Source organism: Phyllobates terribilis, unplaced genomic scaffold (assembly GCF_046119375.1).
Source record: "Phyllobates terribilis strain yellow unplaced genomic scaffold, ASM4611937v1 Scaffold_327__1_contigs__length_2127877, whole genome shotgun sequence".
Classification (NCBI taxonomy): domain Eukaryota; kingdom Metazoa; phylum Chordata; class Amphibia; order Anura; family Dendrobatidae; genus Phyllobates; species Phyllobates terribilis.
In genome coordinates this window covers 582453-604236 of record NW_027363087.1, presented here as the reverse complement: position 1 = coordinate 604236, position 21784 = coordinate 582453, and the positions used below count along the sequence as shown (strand labels likewise).

The 21784-nt window shown below is 43.4% G+C and overlaps 1 pseudogene; it reads left to right on the top strand.

The window, feature by feature from the left end:
* Positions 1-21784, top strand: part of LOC141221659 (protein ELYS-like) — a 116321-nt pseudogene that overhangs the window by 78895 nt on the left and 15642 nt on the right.

The following is a 21784-nucleotide window of genomic DNA, read 5'->3' as shown; positions in this document are numbered from 1 at the left end:
TAGTGAACAGTGTTAGGCTGAGTTCACACGATGCGTATTTCATGCGTTTTCCGCGGCGTTTTTGCAGTTGCGGAAACGCATGAAAAACGCATGGTAGAAGGGAAGCAATGTTCCCCAATGGAAATCCGCATGTGCTGTGCCCATGATGCGGATTTTTCCGCAGCGTCAACGCTGCGGTCAAAAATCCGCAGCATGTCAATTAATTTTGCGGAAACGCGGCGATTTCGCCGCCATTGACTTGCATTAGAACGCGCCAATTCCGCAAGACCGCATTTGTACTTGCGTTATTGGCGCGTTCTAATATGCGGATGGTACCCGAGTGTGGAGGAGAGGAGAGTCTCATCCACACCCAGGTACCATTAAAAAAGCTGTAAAAAAAAAGAATAAAATAAAAAATAAATGTATACTTACCATCTGTCGGCCCGCGCAGCGCTCCCGCTTGGTTCCCGGCACTTGCAGTGAGTTGTAGGACCTGCGGTGACGTCAGAGTCATGTGACGGGTCATGTGACGCTGACGTCGGCAGGTCTTTCAATTCAAAGTTGTCGGCAGCCGGGAACTTTGTAAAGCAGGACAGCGCGGGCCATCGGAGGTAAGTATATACACGCTCTCGGGTCACACTATATAAATCCATGCTGTTTGCATGGATTATATAGTGTGACCTAGTTGTCAAGCACTTTCCAGGTGATGCTAAAATCGCCTGGAAAGCGCATGTCAATCTGCATGTGGATCCGCATGTATTCTGCAGGAAAAACGCATGCACAATCTGCATGCGTTTTTTCTGCCAGGGAGATGCAGAAATGATGCAGAAATTTTCTGCTTCATTTCTGCATCGTGTGCACATACCCTAACAAAGAACTTGGCACTCCAGGCTAAATGCTGATGAACAATACTTTTTATTTAGAAAAGCAATCCACTGTAAAAAAAAAAAATTGACACTTCAGTCTAAAATTAGACATTTATCAATACTGAAAGATACAAAAGAAAACAAAATAATCAAAAATTTAACAAATGAGGCATAACAAGTATAAGTATATACCTGGTATGCATGAGATACAAAGAAATGTAAGAACATAATTCCCAATTGGCTTTGGGATGCGGTAGAATAATAATTAAAAAGTACATTACTATTACATACTATCGCCCAGTGGTAGCTCAGTAGACTATTAAATAGGGAGGCAGAGTATTTTAATAGCATGGTAGGGTATAAATCCCATAAATTATAGTGTATCATGTACAGTGGGTACGGAAAGTATTCAGACCCCTTTAAATTTTTCACTTTGTTTCATTGCAGCCATTTGGTAAATTCTAAAAAGTTCATTTTTTTTCTCATTAAAGTACGCTCTGCACAACATCTTGACTGAAAAAAATAGAAATGTAGAAATTTTTGCAAATTTATTAAAGAAAAATTGAAATATCACATGGTGATAAGTATTCAGACCCTTTGCTCATTTAAGTCACATGCTGTCCATTTCCTTGTGATCCTCCTTGAGATGGTTCTACTCCTTAATTGGAGTCCAGCTGTGTTTAATTAACCTGATAGGACTTGATTTGGAAAGGCACACGCCTGTCTATATAACACCTCACAGCTCACAGTGCATGTCAGACCAAATGAGAATCATGAGCTCAAAGGAACTACCCAAGGAGCTCAAAGACAGAATTGTGGCAAGTCACAGATCTGGCCAAGGTTACAAAAGAATTTCTGCATTACTCAAGGTTCCTTAGAGTACAGTGGTTTCCATAATCCTTAAATGGAAGAAGTTTGGGACCACCAGAAGTCTTCCTAGACCTGGCCGTCCAGCCAAACTGAGCAATCGTGGGAGAAGAGCCATGGTGAGAGAGGTAAAGAATAACCCCAAGATCACTGTGGCTGAGCTCCAGAGATGCAGTAGGAAGATAGGAGAAAGTTCCACAAAGTCAACTATCACTGCAGCCCTCCACCAGTCGGGCCTTTATGGCAGAGTGGCCCGACAGAAGCCTCTCCTCAGTGCAAGACATAGGAAAGCCCGCATAGAGTTTGCTCAAAAACACATGAAAGACTCCCAGGCTATGAGAAATAAGATTCTCTGGTCTGATGAAATGAAGATAGAACTTTTTGGTGATAATTCTAAGCGGTACGTGTGGAGAAAACCAGGCATTGCTCATCACCTGAACAATACAATCCCAACAGTGAAACATGGTGGTGGCAGCATCATGCTTTGGGGGTGTTTTTCAGCTGCAGGGATAGTACGACTGGTTGCAATTAAAGGAAACATGAATGCGGCCAAGTACAGAGAGATCCTGGATGAAAACCTCTTCCATAGTGCTCTGGACCTCAGACTTGGCCGAAGGTGCACCTTCCAACAAGACAATGACCGTAAGAACACAGCTAAAATAACAAAGGAGTGGCTTCAGAACAACTGTGACCATTCTTGACTGGCCCAACCAGAGCCCTGACCTAAACCCAATTGAGCATCTCTGGAGAGACCTGAAAATGGCTGTCCACCAACGTTCACCATCCAAGCTGACGGAACTGGAGAGGATCTGCAAGGAAGAATGGCAGAGGATCCCCAAATCCAGGTGTGAAAACTTGTTGCATCATTCCCAAGAAGACTTATGGCTGTACTAGCTGAAAAGGGTGCTTCTACTCAATACTGAGCAAAGGGTCTGAATACTTATGACCATGAGATATTTCAGTTTTTCTTTAATAAATATGCAAAAATTTCTACATTTCTGTTTTTTTTCAGTCAAGATGGGGTGCAGAGTGTACATTAATGAGAAAAAAAAAATTTACTTTTTAGAATTTACCAAATGGCTGCAATGAAACAGAGTGAAAAATGTAAAGGGGTCTGAATACTTTCCGTACCCACTGTAGATTGTTTTTGTAGCTTGCTATGAGCTATGCCAGTCACGTCATCCAGAAACAGAGCGTATATAGAACAACCAGAATTGCCAGAAACACATGAATCAAAGAATAAGTTGGAATCGCATCTGAATATCATCCTCTGAGAAACAAAACAACGGAAACTCCCTTGATCTGGTCTTTGTACGGCTTTGTTCAATCCCCTACCTAGATAACTCCCCTCTTCCCCTCTCTGATCATAACAGTCTCTCCTTCACGCTCACAAATCCTTGCCCACCCCAGCACACTCCTACCTATCACACATTCAGAAATTTACAAGCCATTAACCCTCTTAGACTCCCTTCACTCATCACTGTCCCCAATCTCCTCTTTTTCCTGTCCTTATCTGGCTGTAAATCACTACAATGACACTCTCAGAAGCACCCTGGACCAAGTAGCGCCCCTCACCCTCAGAACATCTAAACACAAAGTAAAACAGCCCTGGCTGACACCACGAACCCGATTTCTCCAATTATGCTCTAGGAGTGCTGAACGCCTATGGAGGAAAACTCGCACACTAGAAAACTTTATCCACTATGAATTTGTTAAAAACCTATAACTCTTCACGTTGCCAAACAGACATACTTCACCACCCTGATCTCTTCACTATCCAACAACCCAAAAAAACTCTTCGACACCTTTCACTCCCTCCTCAGTCCTAAAGTGCTGGCCCCTATCTCGGACATTTGTGCTGAGGACCTGGCCTCCTACTTCGCAGAGAACATTCATCAGGAAATCAGCTCCCAGCCACCATGTTCCATGACTCCCATCCCTCCCCACATCTCCTCTGGATCACTCTCCACATTTGACCCAGTCACACAAGAAGTAGTCTCCAGGCTCCTCTCTTCTTCTCATGCCAGTCCATGCACCCTATTCTCTCACACCCACTCCAGTCTCTCTCTTCAGTCATCACTACTCTCCTAACTAAAATCTTCAACCTCTCCCTCTCATCTGGTAACTTCCCCTCCTCCTTCAAACATGTCATCATTACTCCATTATTAAAAGAGCCCTCTCTTGACCCTTCCTGCACAAACTACTACAGACCAGTCTCCAATCTCCCCTTTATCTCTAAACTCTTGGAGCGCCTGGTCTACTCCCACCTTACCCTTTACCTCTCCATTCACTCTCTTCTAGACCCATCACAGACCGGCTTCTGTCCTCTACATTCTACAGAAACTGCACTCCTCAAAGTAACCAATGACCTTTTGACAGCAAAACGGAACGGTGACTACTCTCTGCTCATTCTTCTGGACTTTTCTGCAGCTTTCGACACCGTTGACCACCACCTCCTCTCTATGCTCCACTCAATTGGCTTAAAAAGCACTGCTTTCTCCTGGTTCTCCTCTTATCTATCTGACCGCTCTTTGTGTATCATTCGCTGGCTCCACTTCTCCCCCCCCCCTTCCTCTTGCTTTTTGGGTTCCTCAGGGTTCAGTCCTTGGCCCACTTCTCTTCTCTCTCTACACTGCCCCAATTGGAAAGACCATCAGCAAATTTGGCTTTCAGTAACATCTTTATCCTGATGACACACAACTATACACCTCATCCCCCGACTTTACCCCCACTGTACTACAGAATACCAGTGACTGTCTGTCCACAGTTTCCAACATAATGTCCGTTCTTTATCTGAAACTCAACCTTTCTAAAACTGAACAACTTCTGCTCCCACCGTTTACTCACCTCCCTAAATCTGACATATCCCTCTCCGTGTGTGGCACCACAATGATGCCGAGCCAGCAGACGCGCTGTCTGGGCGTTGTGTTTGACACCAATCTTTCCTTCACCTTCCATATACAATTTCTTTCCCGGTCTTGTCGCTTGCACCTGAAGAACATCTTTAGAATCCGCCCCTTTCTCTCCTTGGAAACCACAAAAACCCTCACTTTTGCCCTGATCCAGTCCCGCCTTGACTACTGTAATTCTCTATTAATTGGCCTCCCCCTCACTCAACTTTCCCCTCTCCAGTCCATCCTTAATGCTGCAGCCAGGGTCATCTATCTGGCTAATCGTTACTCAGATTCTTCCGCTCTATGCCAGTCATTGCACTGGCTGCCTATACATTATAGGATCCAATTTAAATTGCTTATTCTCACCCGCAAAGCTCTACACAGTGCAGCACCCCCCTACATCTCCTCCCTCATTTCTGTTTATCAGCCTACTCGTTCTCTACGCTCCGCAAGCGACCATCGACTAACATCCGCACTAATCCATACGTCCCACTCCCGGCTCCAAGACTTCTCCCAAGCTGCACCTATTCTTTGGAATGCTCTACCCCAAGAAATTAGGACGAGCCACAACTTACACGGTTTTAGGTGCTTCCTAAAAACACACCTGTTTAGGGTGGCCTATCGCGTTCCCTAATCGAAGTGTTTTTATATTTTTATAGCCCATTCATTATTTCTCCAAACATAAGTCTCCACCGAACCCAAAAGCTCTACAGATTCTGGCTGGTGACGAGCTCATGCAGCCTTTATCTATCGCTCATCCCCTCAAGATGGCTGGACGATTATTGTGAATAGGCCCCTGCACTTTGTGTCACCCCCCACCTCATTGTAGATTGTAAGCTCTTACGAGCAGGGTCATTATTATTTTTGCTTTAATTATTGTATTATCTTTAGCTTTGTTACTTGTGACTGTTGTGTGTGAACCTCTGAATTGTAAAGCGCTGCAGAATAGGTTGGCGCTATATAAGTAAAGATTATTATTATTTACTAGATTGCAGGACTGAGAGAAAAGACATAGCACAAGGTCTGTGGCAACAGCGCTGAGGAATGGCATAACTTTCAGTGCGTAGAGCGCAAAGTGTTATCTGCTGCTTTATCTAGAAAGCTGATAATGTGGGCCGCGCCATGTTTAAGGCGTGTGACCTCTAATGACATGTGACGTTGCGCTCCAGCACAACACGTGTCGCCTTAATGGAGCATTAGGTGGAGATCATGTGACCAGAGGTGACATATCACTATGTCTCAAGTGGTCACTTAAGAAGATGCCCCCTGCAGTGAGATCCTCCCACAGGAGAGAATGGAGAATATTTTCCTGGCATGTGTATGTGGATATGGATATGTGGAATGAGTTGTGTAGGGGAAGCAATGAAAAGATAGAATGCCAAGGTAAAATAAAGCCGAGAAAATACCAGAAGGTAAAAGAAAGGGAGTAGAAAAATAAAGTAAAGCGGAAATAATAATAAAATAGAAATAGAAAAAAAAGATTTTTTCCTTTTGTGCAGCACCATTCTGGGACCATTTAATAGTGGGTTGTCCATTCATGAAAAAACTCTTTAATTACTTTTCCATTCCATAACCCTATTAGAGATGGAAATAGCTGAATGTGATTTTTCTGCTCTTCAGTTTGACAGATGAAAGCCCAAGTCCAGTTTCTCAAGATGCCAAAATGGAAATACATGATGCTTTTGTTGGTAAACCAATATTGAAAACTAGAAGAGACTCCAGGTTAGTGGTACATTTTTTTTCCATGCTGCTGCCTACTGTGCTTTTGGATTGGTTTGTACACACAGAAGGGCTCCCCGTCCGTAATCAGTTATGTCCTGTGTGGACCAACCTTGTTAATTGTTATAGCATTTTTTTATCATGTGTAATTGTGATGCCTTTTATAAACCTAGTTGTTTGTATGTTACAGGCTGTTGGACTCTCCCGTCCACCCTGTCCTGGCAGAACCCTCCTTTGGCACAGATTTTGCAAATGTCCGTTACAAAACACCTTGCAGATCTTTCCTGCTGACTTCCAGCCCTGTCCAATCAAGTCTTCTCAAATCTACACCGATAAAAAACCTTTCCAAAGCATCGGAGTTTAGCTTGCTGCAGACACCTCTGGTGGTAAAGGTAAGGGTTCAGCATCATACATTTTTAGTTTGTTTAGCAAAGGATTGAGATGCATCGCATAATAGCTTTATGCTCTACTCCATTAATTACTCGGGCTTTGAGTCCTAACATTTGTTCTACGGTCTGTTCATTTGTTGATGCTGCTCATCAAATCTTATTGTAGTAACGTTTTTTTTGTGCGTTTCTCTCTAGAAGGCAAAAGCCTTGATGGCAAGCACAAGGGCTTCTGACTATATTGCACGCACTCGCCAATCTGTTCTGAGGTCCAGTACACACACAACTCCTTTGGCCTCTCCTTCAGTTTCCCCTGGAAGATCAATTGCACCTCCTTTACGGTCCAGACAACTAAAAATCTCTTTTATGGAGCAAATTAGCAAGAAATTTAGTAAAGGGGTAAGTCTCGCATTATGCATAGTGGTCTGATTTGATGTGGGCATGCTTAACGTAAGTATATTACACTGTTTTTAACATTTATGAATTGAGCACCTTTTTATGTCATGTTAAAAAAAAAAATTGTGTTCGTTAACACCTTAAATAGTTTTCCTCTAGTTCTTTTTTTGTCGCATCATTTTTTTTTAATACTAAGCAATATTTTACTAACAGATTTTGTCAACTGAGCAAGAAGAGCCCAGAATTTCTCCTGTTCTGAAGTCTGGTCGAGACACTATGTGGGCAGAAAGAGTGGCTATGCTTACCGAAAATTATGCCAATACAGACAATGATGAAATGGATGAATCTTCATCTGGAATTCAAGATGGAAGCCCAAGCAAAATGGAGGCTAGCAAAGACGCAAGCCATGTGTCTGCAAGGTCTAACCAGACAACACTAGAGTATCATGATGCTCCAACACCTGAGGACAAGGTGGTTTCAACAACTGTGAATTCTTCAGGTAGTGAACAGCAGCCACATGCTGAGCTGGACCGTGTGCTAGTAACTGGAGATGTCCACCACCCAATTGTGGAAGCCCTGGAGACACCAGAGAAAGGTATGTCACATCCATGATGTCCTGTGTGTGCTCATGTTTGATTGCAGGTAGAGCAGCGCATAAAATACTCACACACCATTGTATAGAGGCGGCAGAGATTGACATGTGGCTTTGGAGGAAATCTTTACCATAATTAGCAATGTAATTATATCTCCTCTGCCACATTTATGCCTATGAGGTTGTTCATATCAAGGTGTGAGACCCGCAGATAACTTGTGCATTATGGTCTGCGCTCAGACCAAGTTTCAAGAACCTCTGCATGAGCATTAAATAAGACTAAGAATTAATTTAGAGTCCCCCTCTTTTTTTTTTGTGCACAAAAAAAGCCAGACTACATCAGTTTGTTTCAATTCTCATCCATTTAGAGCACATGGATCCGAGGGTTCGCTTTTATTTTGTATGGATCCATTTAGGGGACGAATTTGATGTACAAATTAGATCAGAAGCAGACATGTTTCTATTCGTATATTTGTCTTCAATTTTTTTTTGCAGGCAATCGGTCCACAAAAAAATTGATGTCAGCATGCTCATCGACTACAATGGGTGTTATGCATACTCACGGTCAGAGCGGCTGCATCACTAGATGAGGCGCGGCCTCGCTGCATACAAGTGTATGAAGCAAGGCTGCGCCCACTGGACGGCTGCGTCACTAGACGAGGCCTCGCTCCATACAAGTGTATGAAGCAAGGCTGCTCCCACTGAACGGCTGCGTCACTAGACGAGGCGCGGCTTCGCTCCATACAAGTGTATGAAGCAAGGCTGCACCCACTGGAAGACTGCGTCACTAGACGAGGAGCTGCTTCGCTCCATACAAGTGTATGAAGCAAGGCTGCGCCCACTGGACAGCTGCGTCACTAGACGAGGCACAGCCTCACTCCATATAAGTGTATGAAGCAAGGCTGCGCCCACTGAACGGCTGCGTCACTAGACGAGGCGCGGCCTCGCTCCATACAAGTGTATGAAGCAAGGCTGCGCCCACTGGACGGCTGCGTCACTACACGAGGCGCGGCTTCGCTCCATACAAGTGTGTGAAGCAAGACTGCGCCCACTGGATGGCTGCGTCACTAGATGAGACGCGGCCTCGCTCCATACCAGTGTATGAAGCAAGGCTGCACCCACTGGACAGCTGCGTCACTACACGAGGCGCGGCCTCGCTCCATACAAGTGTATGAAGCAAGGCTGCGCCCACTGGACGGCTGTGTCACTACACGAGGCGCGGCTTCGCTCCATACAAGTGTATGAAGCAAGGCTGCGCCCACTGGATGGCTGCGTCACTAGATGAGACGCGGCCTCGCTCCATACAAGTGTATGAAGCAAGGCTGCGCCCACTGGACGGCTGCGTCACTACACGAGGCGCAGCTTCGCTCCATACAAGTGTATGAAGCAAGGCTGCGCCCACTGGACTGCTGCGTCACTACACGAGGCGCGGCCTCGCTCCATACAAGTGTATGAAGCAAGGCTGCGCTCACTGGACGGCTGCATCACTACACGAGGCGCAGCTTCGCTCCATACAAGTGTATGAAGCAAGGCTGCGCTCACTGGACGGCTGCGTCACTAGATGTATGGAGCTGAATAAATATGGAGTAAGTATGGAGCTGAAGAATAAAGCTGCCTTATCAATTTTACCACACCCGGAGTAGAATAAAAAAAATTAAAAAAAAAAACAATTCCTGAATTGTTGGTTTTTGTTTATTCTGCCTCCCAAAAGCTGGAATAGAAAGCGATCAAAAAATGTCACGTGCCTGAAAATGGTACCAATAAAAAACGTCAACTCATCCCGCAAAAAGCAAGCAGTCACATGACTGCCGACCAAAATATGGAAAAATTATAGCTCTCAAAATATGGCGATGCAAAAACTAGATTTTACAAAATATGTGTCTTTTAGTGTGTGACAGCTGTCAATCATAAAAACCCGATATGATTCTGGTATCTCTGTAGTCGCACCGACCCGAAAAATAAAGTCGTCTAATCACTTATACCGCACTAGGAACGGCGTGAAAAATAAACGCTGGGGTTGGGGTTGAGGTTAGGGTTGTGCTAATGTTAGGGTTGTTTTTTTTTTTTTTTTCAAAAGAAAAAAAAAAATGACGATATGGCAACTAGTGTTGAACGCAAGTGGTCGCTACTTGAGTTTGCATTCGGTGCTCGGGTATGCATTGAGTATCGCGGGTGCTCGAGTCTCCGGCCCACATACTTCGTGGCCAAAAAAACCTCGTGGGGATTGCCTGCCATGCATGAGCGATCCCAGCATGTTTTTTTGGGGGTGTCTAATAACCGTGAAACATGCGGGCAGGGACTCGAGCATTTCACTTGAGCACCCGTGATACATGGTGCATACCCGAGTACCCGATGCAAACTCAAGCAGCGAGCACTTTTTCTCAAGACTAATGACAGCTTATTCAATATGATGACCTAATGTCATCAAATTCTGTCTCGTACCTCTGGGTTCAAAATGTTCACTATAACCCTTGATAAAATCCTTGAGGAGTGTAGTTTCCCAAATGGTGTCACTTGTGGGGGTTTCCACTATTTAGGCACATCAGGGGCTCTCCAAACGCGACATGGGGTCCGCTCTCGATTCCAGACGATTTTGCGTTCAAAAAGTCACACAGTGCTCCTTCCCTTCTGAACTCTGCCGTGCGCCCAAACACTGTATTTTCCCCACATATGGGGTATTGGCGTACTCAGGAGAAATTGCACAAAAGTTTTTGGGGTCCTTTTTCTCCTCCTACCCTTGTGAAAATAAAAAAATTGGGGCTAAAACATCCTTTTTGTGGAAAAAGTTTGATTTTTTTATTTTCATGGCTCCATGTTATAAACTTCTGTAAAGGACTTGGGGGTTCAAGGTGCTCACCACACATCTAGATAAGTTCCCTGAGGGGTCTAGTTTCCAAAATGGTGTCACTTGTGGGGGGTTTCCACTATTTAGGCACATCAGGGGCTCTCCAAATGCAACATGGCATCCACTAATTATTCAAGCAAATTTTACATTCAAAAAGTCAAATGGCGCTCCTTCCCTTCCGAACCCTGCCGTGCGCCCAAACAGTGGTTTTCCCCCACATATGGGGTATCTGCTTACTCAGGAGAAACTGCACAACAAATTTTGGGGTCCATTTTTTCCTGTTACCCCTGCGAAAATAAAAAAAATTGGGTCTAAAGTAACATTTTTGTGAAAAAAGTTAAATGTTAATTTTTTTTCAACCACATTCCAAAAATTCCTGTGAAGCACCTGAAGGGTTAATAAAGTTCTTGAATGTGGTTTTGAGCACCTTGAGGGGTGCAGTTTTTAGAATGCTGTCACTTTTGGGTATTTTCTGTCATAAAGACCCCTCAAAGTGACTTTAAATATGATGTGGTCCCTAAAAAAATGGTTTTGTCAATTTTGTTGGAAAAATGAGAAATCGCTGGTCAACTTTTAACCCTTATAGCTCCCCAATAAAAAAAATTTTGGTTCCAAAATTGTGCTGATGTAAAGTAGACATGTGGGAAATGTTATTTATTAACTATTTTGTGTGACATATCGCTCTGATTTAAGGGCATAAAAATTCAAATTTTGAAAACTGCTAAATTTTCAAAATTTTTGCCAAATTTCCATTTTTTTCACAAATAAACGCAAGTGATATTGAAGAAATGTTACCACTATCATGAAGTACAATATGTCACGAAAAAACAATCTCAGAATCAGTGGGATCCGTTGAAGCGTTTCAGAGTAATTACCTCATAAAGTGACAGTGGTCAGAATTGTAAAAATTGGCCTGGTGATTAATGTGCAAACCACCTTGGGTTGTAAAGGGGTTAAAGCCCTATTCACACTTTGCAGAGGAATGGTGTTGATTTGAGGACAGTCTTTGAGTAATGAAATGCACAGCATGTCCATTTTGTTGCAGATACTAAGCAGATATGCTGGGTCCTCTGTAAAATCAGCCTGTCAATACAATGTGCAAAGTGTGGCTGTGCATGATAAGACCATGTCATTTCCCCTTACACTTGCCATTTCTTGAATGCATGTGATCATATGCGAGCTGACCCTCAAAGAACACTAAAGCAAACCATTAGGGATATCCTGAATGGCTCGTCTGTCATGGTTGCACTGTAAAGATGGTCGTTTTAGAAGATTGATCAGCAATTTGTATTTATAAAATATGATGCGGTCTCTGCTGTTATCTGTGGCCTAGTGTCAGCATAAATTTATGCGATGCAGATCTGCCATCGAAACACTATTCAACTACAGCCAGCACCCAACAACATCCCCTCAAAAAATCCAAAACTTACTTGCATTTTTCTTAAGATATCTGCATTCAATCTTCATCTGTCATAAAAAGGCATCAAAATGGAGTTTAATCTTAATGGGCTTTTCCAGCCATCTAGAACCTGAAGCGTATGGCCTATTTTATCTACAACTATCTATGCAGTGCAAACTCGATTCAGGGTTTATGTTCTACAACAGTCTTCCCCAAACTGAAGTGCTCAAGGCCCACCAACAGGTCACGTTTTCAGGATTTCATTAGTATTGCTCAGGTGATAATTACATTACCTGCGCAGGCAGTAATTCCATCACCTGTGTAAGGGTATTTGCGCACGATGCGGATTTGAAGCTGAAATTTCCTGAGCGTTTTTGTCTCTCCCTGGCAGATAAATCGCATGCGGATTTTACATGCAGATTTTACATGCGTTTTTTCCCCTCACCCATGACAGCACACCTTGAGAGGGATCCGCCCCACCAAGGACAGGAAACTGTCTGAAATAAAGGGGCGGTACCTCTCCCTCGCTTCAGTTGGTCTCCTGTCCTTGATGGGAACCTGTCTGTGGAAGAAAAGAATGCTGTACCTGGGTCTGTTCCGGTGTGGAAGAGCGGGCGCCGGCCTGTGCATCGGGTTCCAGGCTCCAGAAGCGCCGTCCATGGTTCCCTGGGGCTGTGTCTGAGCGTGCGCAGGCGGTGAGCAGGGCTACAGCTCCCCGCAGACCGCTGCACCTTGGATGGCGCTTCTGAAGCCTGGAACCCGGTGCACAGGCCGGCACCCGCTCTTCCACACCGGAACAGATCCAGGTACAGCATTCTTTTCTTCCACAGACAGGTTACCATCAAGGACAGGAAACCAACTGAAGCGAGAGAGGTACCTCCCTTTTATTTCAGACAATTTCCTGTCCTTGGTGGGGCGGAACCCTCTCAAGGTGTGCTGTCATGGGTTCAGGATAAACCAGCTACCGGTAAGTAACCTTGGTGTTTTACATGCGTTTTTTACAGCGTTTTTGTACATCAAAAGCTAGTCACATTCACCCAGTCTTAATTAGCATTTCTATTCATGTAAATTATGCGGCTGCTGTGAGCTGGTATTTTTAGCCTGGGAAGGTGCCTGGTCCCTGGCCATTAAATAACATCTCACTGCTGGTTCATTAGCCGCTACGTCCCTCCGATCAGCACTCAGCAGCACTTTGCATGCAGCATATTTTTGTTGCGTCCAAAACGCTGAAAACATGATCTGCTGGTGGGCCTTAAGGACTGGAGTTGGGGAACCCTGTTCTACAAGATTGGAAATGAAAATGGTAAAATGGACAGGGGTATCTGCACTTCTCAGTATTAACAGCTTGTATGTATTTGAATGGCGGCCCTTTTTTTGAAAAAAAAATTAAAATTACATATATTTCTTTTCTTCAGCTGTGATTAGTATTCATAATAGTGAAGAAATTGAGAGTACCCATTCTGAAAATCTTGGTCAAGAAAAGAAAGAGCATGAATCTGAGCTGCAAATTATGGAGGAGAATGTTCTACTTGTTGAGGAAATTCCTTCTATCGCACCCCTATTTTCTCACTTTGCGGAGATTCAGGTAATGATAATGGTTACCACAGTTTGCTTCTAAGCTTACTGTAGAAGTGTGAGAAAAAGTTAGGCTTCGATGCATTGTCTATCTTTTTTTTTGTTGTTTTTTTTTATGTAAAATTTGTTTCTTACAGGGTTTTTTTGTTCATTTTTTATTAAAACCATTTTACCTAGAGCTTTCAGTTTTGTATTTTTTCCAAACAGGAAAAGGAAAACAAAAACATAAGATATTGACATAGTTACAGTTCAGTTAAAAGCAATCATAATATTTTTTTATTTTATATATATATATATATATATATATATATATATATATATATATATATATATATATATATATATATATATATATATATATATATATATATATATATATATATATATATAGATGTCAATTAATCAAAAACAACAATAAATCAACAGGAATTGGTATGCACTAGCCCTTTGAGTAGAGAGAATATCCATCTATCTAACAAAGAGCTGATTCTCATTGATTGTTCTGTCATAGGGTCCTAATTTCGATTATTCCTTCCTTTCTCCTTTTTTTCAAGGCCTAAGTGTAAAAGGATGGAGAATAGCAAGGATCTCTTACTCCCGGTTTGCATTCCTACATACTAGTATCTAACCAGGGTCCCCACAGCGACTCGTATATGCATAGCGTTTCTCTTCTGATACACTACTTTTTTCATAAATATAATATTATTAATTTTATTCTTAAATTCTGTTAAGGTTGGAGGGTTTGGATCTAGCCAATGATATGGCAGCAGTTTACGTGCCTGAAAGAGAATCCTTGAGATGCACAGTGTTTGTTGCTTCCCATTCATTATTTATATTGCACATTTTAAAGCCATCTATGCTTAGTTTTGTCTTTTGTTTTTTACAATGTGTGTGTGGTTTTCTTTATACTGATGTTTTAGTCCTCATTTGTGACTTCTCGAAATGCCAGTTTTTGTGTAATGTATTCATGTACCCCTAGCAGAGAACACAATGTATATAGCTTTATTTTGTGCAGTTGAAGACTAACATGCAACATTTCTTTTTAAGATTGTGACTTTTGGCTCTAAAAAGTGACTTTAAAAAACCTGCAAATGATGAATTGGAGCCTTAGAATTTTAAAGGCAATCTGTCACTCAAATGATACTGCCCCAAACCATTGGAAATGTGAATCGAATCTTGGCTGCATGATTACAGCCAGGTATGTCATTCTTTTAAACACAATGGTGTTTGAGAGAACAATTAGTTTGAAGAGCCAGTCAGGGACCATAAGGAGAGACCTGACTAGTACGACGCCATGCCCCAGCCGACTTCTCCTTGCGCTGCTCTCGTCGATTGAACTTTCCCATCTGTGTGCCTTTCAATCAACTAAACCAGTAGGAGGAGAAGCCGGCTCTGAAATGTCAGAGCAGTTACTGGAAGAACATACCTGACTGCAATCATAGAGCCCGATTCACTGGTGACCGCTTCCCTTTAAACACTATAATATTTAAATAAAATCAAACCTTACCGCTGTGGTTTAACCTACAACGACCTTGTATTCATATAATGCTAGCTTTCTGGTGTGCAGTGCTGGTTGTCATAAGTGTATCTACAAGAGTTTCCATTATTATAGTGTTCTTATGTTGTATTGTGTTACTGATATTAGCTGCTATTTTCTGTTACCTAGCACCACACCTTTATTCCTTTACTCTGATTGCAGACCATTATTTTTTCTCTTGCTTGCCTCTGTTCTTCTGCTGTAGCCCCATTTGTTTGCAAATCTAATGACATAATTTTGATTGAATTGGCAACAGGACAGTTTTCACCCGTCAGTATGGGGACTGTCCAACTGGCCTCAGTGGTGTGATCCCGTGAAATCGTTATCGTGAGATTATTTTATCTGTACCTGGAGCTTTTGATTCTCCTTGGTGGCATCCAAATCTTCTATGTCTTCTGCTAAATTGCTTTGGTCTGATGTCCTAAGAGGACACAAAATAGTCTAAATGTCAAAATATTACTCTGCTGGCGCTGCTATGATGATTGTCAGCGTCTTTTTCATGCTTCTTTGACACTCTGCACTACATTCATCAGACAAATGAATGAGTAATATTAACAGAGGTGCAAACAAAAAAATGCTTTGCAATCAGGGGACATAAAGGGATGGTTTTACTTTTTTTGTGGCCAAGACCAATATTCTATTACGCCTCTGTATTGCATGAATAATTTCATATACTTGTTGACTTTGAATTATATTTCCACTTATAAGGAAGAGCAAGTAGTCATCTAGACAACCGGATGACACCAAGTTCCTCTCCTGCAGACAGCAAAGCAAAATGACTGCTAACTTGTCTTTTCTTTTACTTATCAACTGTCACTATGTGTTATAAACACTATAAGTTGTTTTTTTCTCAGGATTTGGATTACACCGTGAATATTAAAGCCCCTGAACCAGAGGTGACATATCAACAAATAAGTTCAGCCGCTGAAGACCCTAATGGGGAGAATAATGCTGACCGTTATTATTGCAACAATTATGAATCTGCCTTAAAAACCTTAAAAGCACCATCAATGGATCCATGTGATCTCAGTGATGAAAAGGTCAATTTGACAGCTACAGTTAGCAGTGATGAAACTTGTGATAATGCCTTGGCTCTTGGCACTGAGGAAGGGACTAAGGTTACTGAAACACTGCCTTTTATGCCTGAACCTATCAATGCAGCCATTGCAGAAAACGTGCTCGATGCTCTTAAAGAAAATAGGGATAAGGATTTTACAGAAGAAGTTAATAGTGATTCAGTTTCTGAAAGGAAACTCAGAAATGCACACGATATCGCTAGGACACCTGTAAACAAGGTTAAGCAAACAAACTCTAACACAGTTCTAAGGATAACACCCCCTGAAAAAGTAGATGAGCAGAAGCTTAATCTGGATGAATTTCAGACTTCTCCAACTGAAGGCAAATCTACTATACTACTAAAGCCTCCAACCCCTCGCAGAAGTATCAGGAGAACTACTAAGGTATCTGACAATACCAACAATACCCTTCCACTTCCTACAACCCCTAAAAGAGGCAGTAGAAAAACCAAGGATAATCCTGAAAACTTAAGTACAACATTACCAATCCAACAAGAGGACCAACCATCCATTACTACCACAAGAATTTCTAGAAGAACTAAAAATTCTGCTTCTGATCAAACTCAGTCCACAGAAAGGGAAACCACTGTTACTGAAGAAATTGTAACAAAGATGCCAGCCTCTCCTGCTAGAACCCGCAGAGGAAAAGCTGCAGCATTGGATAACCACATAAATACAGGAGATATTGTGGATGTAAAAACTGTAATGCCGACAACACCTACTAGAATTACTAGATCGTCCAAAGTACTACAAGAGAGGGAAAGTGAATCAAACATTGAGAATGTTGAGACTGAACCACTTGTTTCTACACGTACAAGGGGACTAACGAACAAACAAGTTGTGAATGAGTTGGTCAAACACTTTGAGCTTGGTGCCTCACAGGCTTCCAACAAACCTGACTCCAGCCCTCCTCATTCTCCTAAAAGGTTACTCTTAAGATGGTCTAGAGTCAAATCAGAAAATCAGATTGATAAAAAAGATACAGATGACAATATTGTCACAGCACAAGAGGTGATCACAGTCAATTCTAGAAAAACTGCAAAAAAGTCTATTGGTAAAACAGATATAGAGGATTCTGCTGATGTCGATGAAGAGCAGAAGAGAACAACCCGTTCAACAAGGACTAAATCTAACATTGTTACAATGCCAGATGCCACTCCTGTTGAATTTGCATTCTCATCACTTACACCAAGACGTGGAAGAAAACCAAAAGGTTTGTTTAGACCTCCGTTTCCTGTTAAAATAATGGTTCCATGCTAAGAAACTTTAATGTTGACGCAACATGTGGATCATGGTACTACTGGGTAAAACTCTGATCCCCATAGAACCATCATGGTTTAGTAGACTCATACTATGTATAGGTGCTGAACCTGTGAAATAGTCCCTAACGTGCAGGAGTATTTCAGCCATCTGATATTCTCCATGATATCCGGCTTCTAGACAAATACATTTTTTCTTTAAAATTCTTTTTATTAGGAAATTTTTACAGTATAGCGAACAAGGGGTCTGGAAAGGGATGAAGGGAAAGGAAAGGCAACCAAATAAAGGGAAAGAGAAAATGGGGTAGGGAGGAAGAGTAAAGGAAATGAGGAAGATCGTCTTAACATAATTGCACCACAGTGTTCACATAGCAAGTGCAAAAACAACATAGAATGAAGTATAGATTAAAAGAATTCTGGCAAAGTAATAAAACATCATATAAAGAGTCTTCTCTTGCTTGGAGGAAAAATTGCGTTCCAAAAGGACCATTTGGAAAATGCATTGATTTTTAAAACCACTTATTTGTTTCATGAATCAAAAGTAAAAATAGAGATCAGAAACTTTTTGTAATATATCTTATTAGAGAAAAATGATTCTTTCTCCACTTATCAGCCACTTTGTTTCCCAGCACTGATGTATTCTCAATACTGCTCAAATCAGTCTACTGATCTGTCTGTGGTGAGATAACAAATTACACTTGCTGTTATAAAAGGGCAGGCAAGGGAAACTGTAGGGAAATAAAAGCCGAAAAGCACATGGGAAATTGCTGCATCTTCTAGTTCAGAGGTAAAAACTGCTGAAAATGCCTGTGCAAGTCATAATGGCTAGAAATAGTGTTCCTAATGTACTGTACCCTCATCAGTTTGTTCTGAAAGGTCACCTGAAAATGCAGTGAAACCATTAGTGTTTCACTTCTTTCTTTTGGGTGTCTGAAACATGTATGGTTTACAAAGCATTGGATGTAAAGTTTACTGTTGAACTGTTTGATTTTGTTAATTTGTAGGGGAAAGCTTGTCTACTTGTATATATACTAAAGCAGGGGTCCTCAAACTTTTTAAACAGGGGGCCAGTTCACTGTCCCTCAGACCATTGGAGGGCCGGAATATAGTTTTTAAAAAAACTATTAACAAATTACTATGCACACTGCACATATCTTATTTTGAAGTAAAAAAAAAAACAATACAGGAACAAATACAATATTTAAAATGAAGAACAAGTAAAGTTAAATCAACCGGTATTTCAATAGGTAGGTAACTGTACCCAATAGGCAGCATAGGTCCCCAATAGGCAGGTAAATATCCCCAATAGGCAGCATAGGTCCCCAATAGGCAGGTAAATGTACCCAATAGGCAGCATAGGTCCCCAATAGGCAGGTAAATATCCCCAATAGGCAGCATAGGTCCCCAATAGGCAGGTAAATGTACCCAATAGGCAGGTAAATATCCCCAATAGGCAGCATAGGTCCCCAATAGGCAGGTAAATGTACCCAATAGGCAGCATAGGTCCTTAATAGGCAGGCTGTTTCCCCCTTATAATGCCCTATGCAGGCTGTCCCCCCCCCCCCCCCTTATTATGCCCCATGCAGGATTTCCCTTTCTCCCACCATATAATGCCCCGTGCAAGATATCACTCCCCTGTCTTTATAATGCCCCATTCAGGATGTCACCCCCCCCCCATATAATGCCCCATTCAGGATGTCACCCCCCCCCCCATATAATGCCCCATTCAGGATATCACCCCCCCCATATAATGCCCCATTCAGGATATCACCCCCCCCCATATAATGCCCCATTCAGGATATCACCCCCCCCATATAATGCCCCATTCAGGATATCACCCCCCCATATAATTCCCCATTCAGGATATCACCCCCCCATATAATGCCCCATTCAGGATGTCACCCCCCCCCCCCATATAATGCCCTATTCAGGATGTCACCCCCTCCCCCCCCATATAATGACACATGCAGGATATCACTCCCCTGTCTTTATAATGCCCCATGCAGAACGTCACCCCCCCCCCCATATAATGCCCCATGCAGAACGTCACCCCCCCCCCATATAATGCCCCATTCAGGATGTCACCCCCCCCCCCCCATATAATGACCCATGCAGGATATCACTCCCCTGTCTTTATAATGCCCCATTCAGGATGTCACCCCCCCATATAATGACCCATGCTGGATATCACTCCCCTGTCTTTATAATGCCCCATTCAGGATGTCACCCCCCCCATATAATGCCCCATTCAGGATGTCAACCCCCCCCCATATAATGATACATGCAGGATATCACTCCCCTGTCTTTATAATGCCCCATTCAGGATGTCACCCCCCCCCCCCCCCATATAATGACCCATGCTGGATGTCACCCCCATATAATGCCCCATTCAGGATGTCACCCCCCCCCCATATAATGCCACATGCAGGATGTCAACCCCCCCCCATATAATGATACATGCAGGATATCACTCCCCTGTCTTTATAATGCCCCATGCAGAACGTCACCCCCCCCCATATAATGCCCCATTCAGGATGTCACCCCCCCAATATAATGACCCATGCAGGATATCACTCCCCTGTCTTTATAATGCCCCATGCTGGATGTCACCCCCATATAATGCCCCATTCAGGATGTCACCCCCCCCCCCCCCCCCCCATATAATGCCACATGCAGGATGTCACCCCTAATATTATGTCCCATGCCTCCATACATTAAAAAAAAAATCCAATACTCACCTCCCTCCTTGCCTGCTGCCGCTGCTCAGGTCCGGACTCCAGCGTCTCCGGCGTTGTCCCTCTCTGCGCTCCCTGTGACGGCTCAGGGGAGGGCGCGGTGTAAAGATGTCACCGCACCCTCTGATCTGAGACGTCTTAGGGAGCGCAGACCAGGAAGACAGCGGCTCTGCGGAGGCACGGGGAGAGGTAAGTATCCGCCTGCCGGGGCTCTGAGAAAGCTGGGGGAAGGGCGGGCGCTGACACCGCTCTCCCCTGCCCACAGCCCGGCGGGCCGGATAAAAGTCCTCCACGGGCCGTAGTTTGAGGACCCCTGTACTAAAGTATGGCCTGTTAAATTGTATCCTTCAGTTGAGGTTTTAAAACTGTGTATTTGCAGCTAATAGCAATTCCTAACTGTTACAGCAGTTCTGTGCATGTGGGAACTACCTGTAGTACAACACATGGGTGCAGAAATCCCACACATATATTGTTTCATAGACACGCTGCATTCATTTAATCATTTAAAGCTTTGCTAGAGGAACATTTGCGATATTGGTGGGCTCCTACTCTTCATCCATGGCTGTAGTTACGAAACGAGACACAAGATGCAACTTGACCACAGAAGATGTATTGCGTTTTAGAGTTGCTAGAGAAGTATAAGGCCTTAAAGGGAACCTGTCACCCCCTGGGCGATATCAGACCTCTACTATGGGCATACAGGTTATAGAAAAGTAACTCTATACTACCTGTATGGCCCATAGTAGAGGTCTGATGGGAATCTGTCCCCCCTGGGCGATATCAGACCTCTACTATGGGCATACAGGTTATAGAAAAGTAACTCTATACTACCTGTATGGCCCATAGTAGAGGTCTGATGGGAACCTGTCACACCCCCGGTGATATCAGACCTCTACTATGGGCATGCAGGTTATAGAAAAGTAACTCTATACTACCTGTATGGCCCATAGTAGAGGTCTGATGGGAATCTGTCCCCCCTGGGCGATATCAGACCTCTACTATGGGCATACAGGTTATAGAAAAGTAACTCTATACTACCTGTATGGCCCATAGTAGAGGTCTGATGGGAATCTATCACCCCCCTGGGCGATATCAGACCTCTACCATGGCCATACAGGGTATAGAAAAGTGAATCTATACTACCTGTATGGCCCATAGTAGAGGTCTGATTGCAGAGAAAAGCGCTTTAATAAATTCTTTTTTCCACAGGCTTGGCGTCCGGGGGACACCAAGCAATCCCCGCCTATCTGCTTATTATTCCCTCAAATCCCCACCTCTCTGCTTAATTATCATATCCCCCCCCCCCTTCCCTGCACGTCACAGGGCCCTGTGACAGACCCTGTGACGTGCACTGTGCTCCCTGACTTCCGGGCATGCGCAGAGGGCCGCTCACATAGAGCGCGCTTTGCTTCATCCCGGCCCCGTCTACCTGTGCTCTGCGCCGCAGGTTTCTATTGCGCAGGCGCCGGAAAGTGACAATGACCCCCGGCGCCTGCGCAATAGAGCCCTGCGGCGCAGTGCGCGTAGAGACGGGGCCGGGATGAAGCAAAGCGCGCTCTATGTGAGCGGCCCTCTGCGCATGCCTGGAAAGTCAGCGAGCACAGTGCACCACACAGGGTCCTGTGACATGCAGGGGAGTGGGGGGATATGATAATTAAC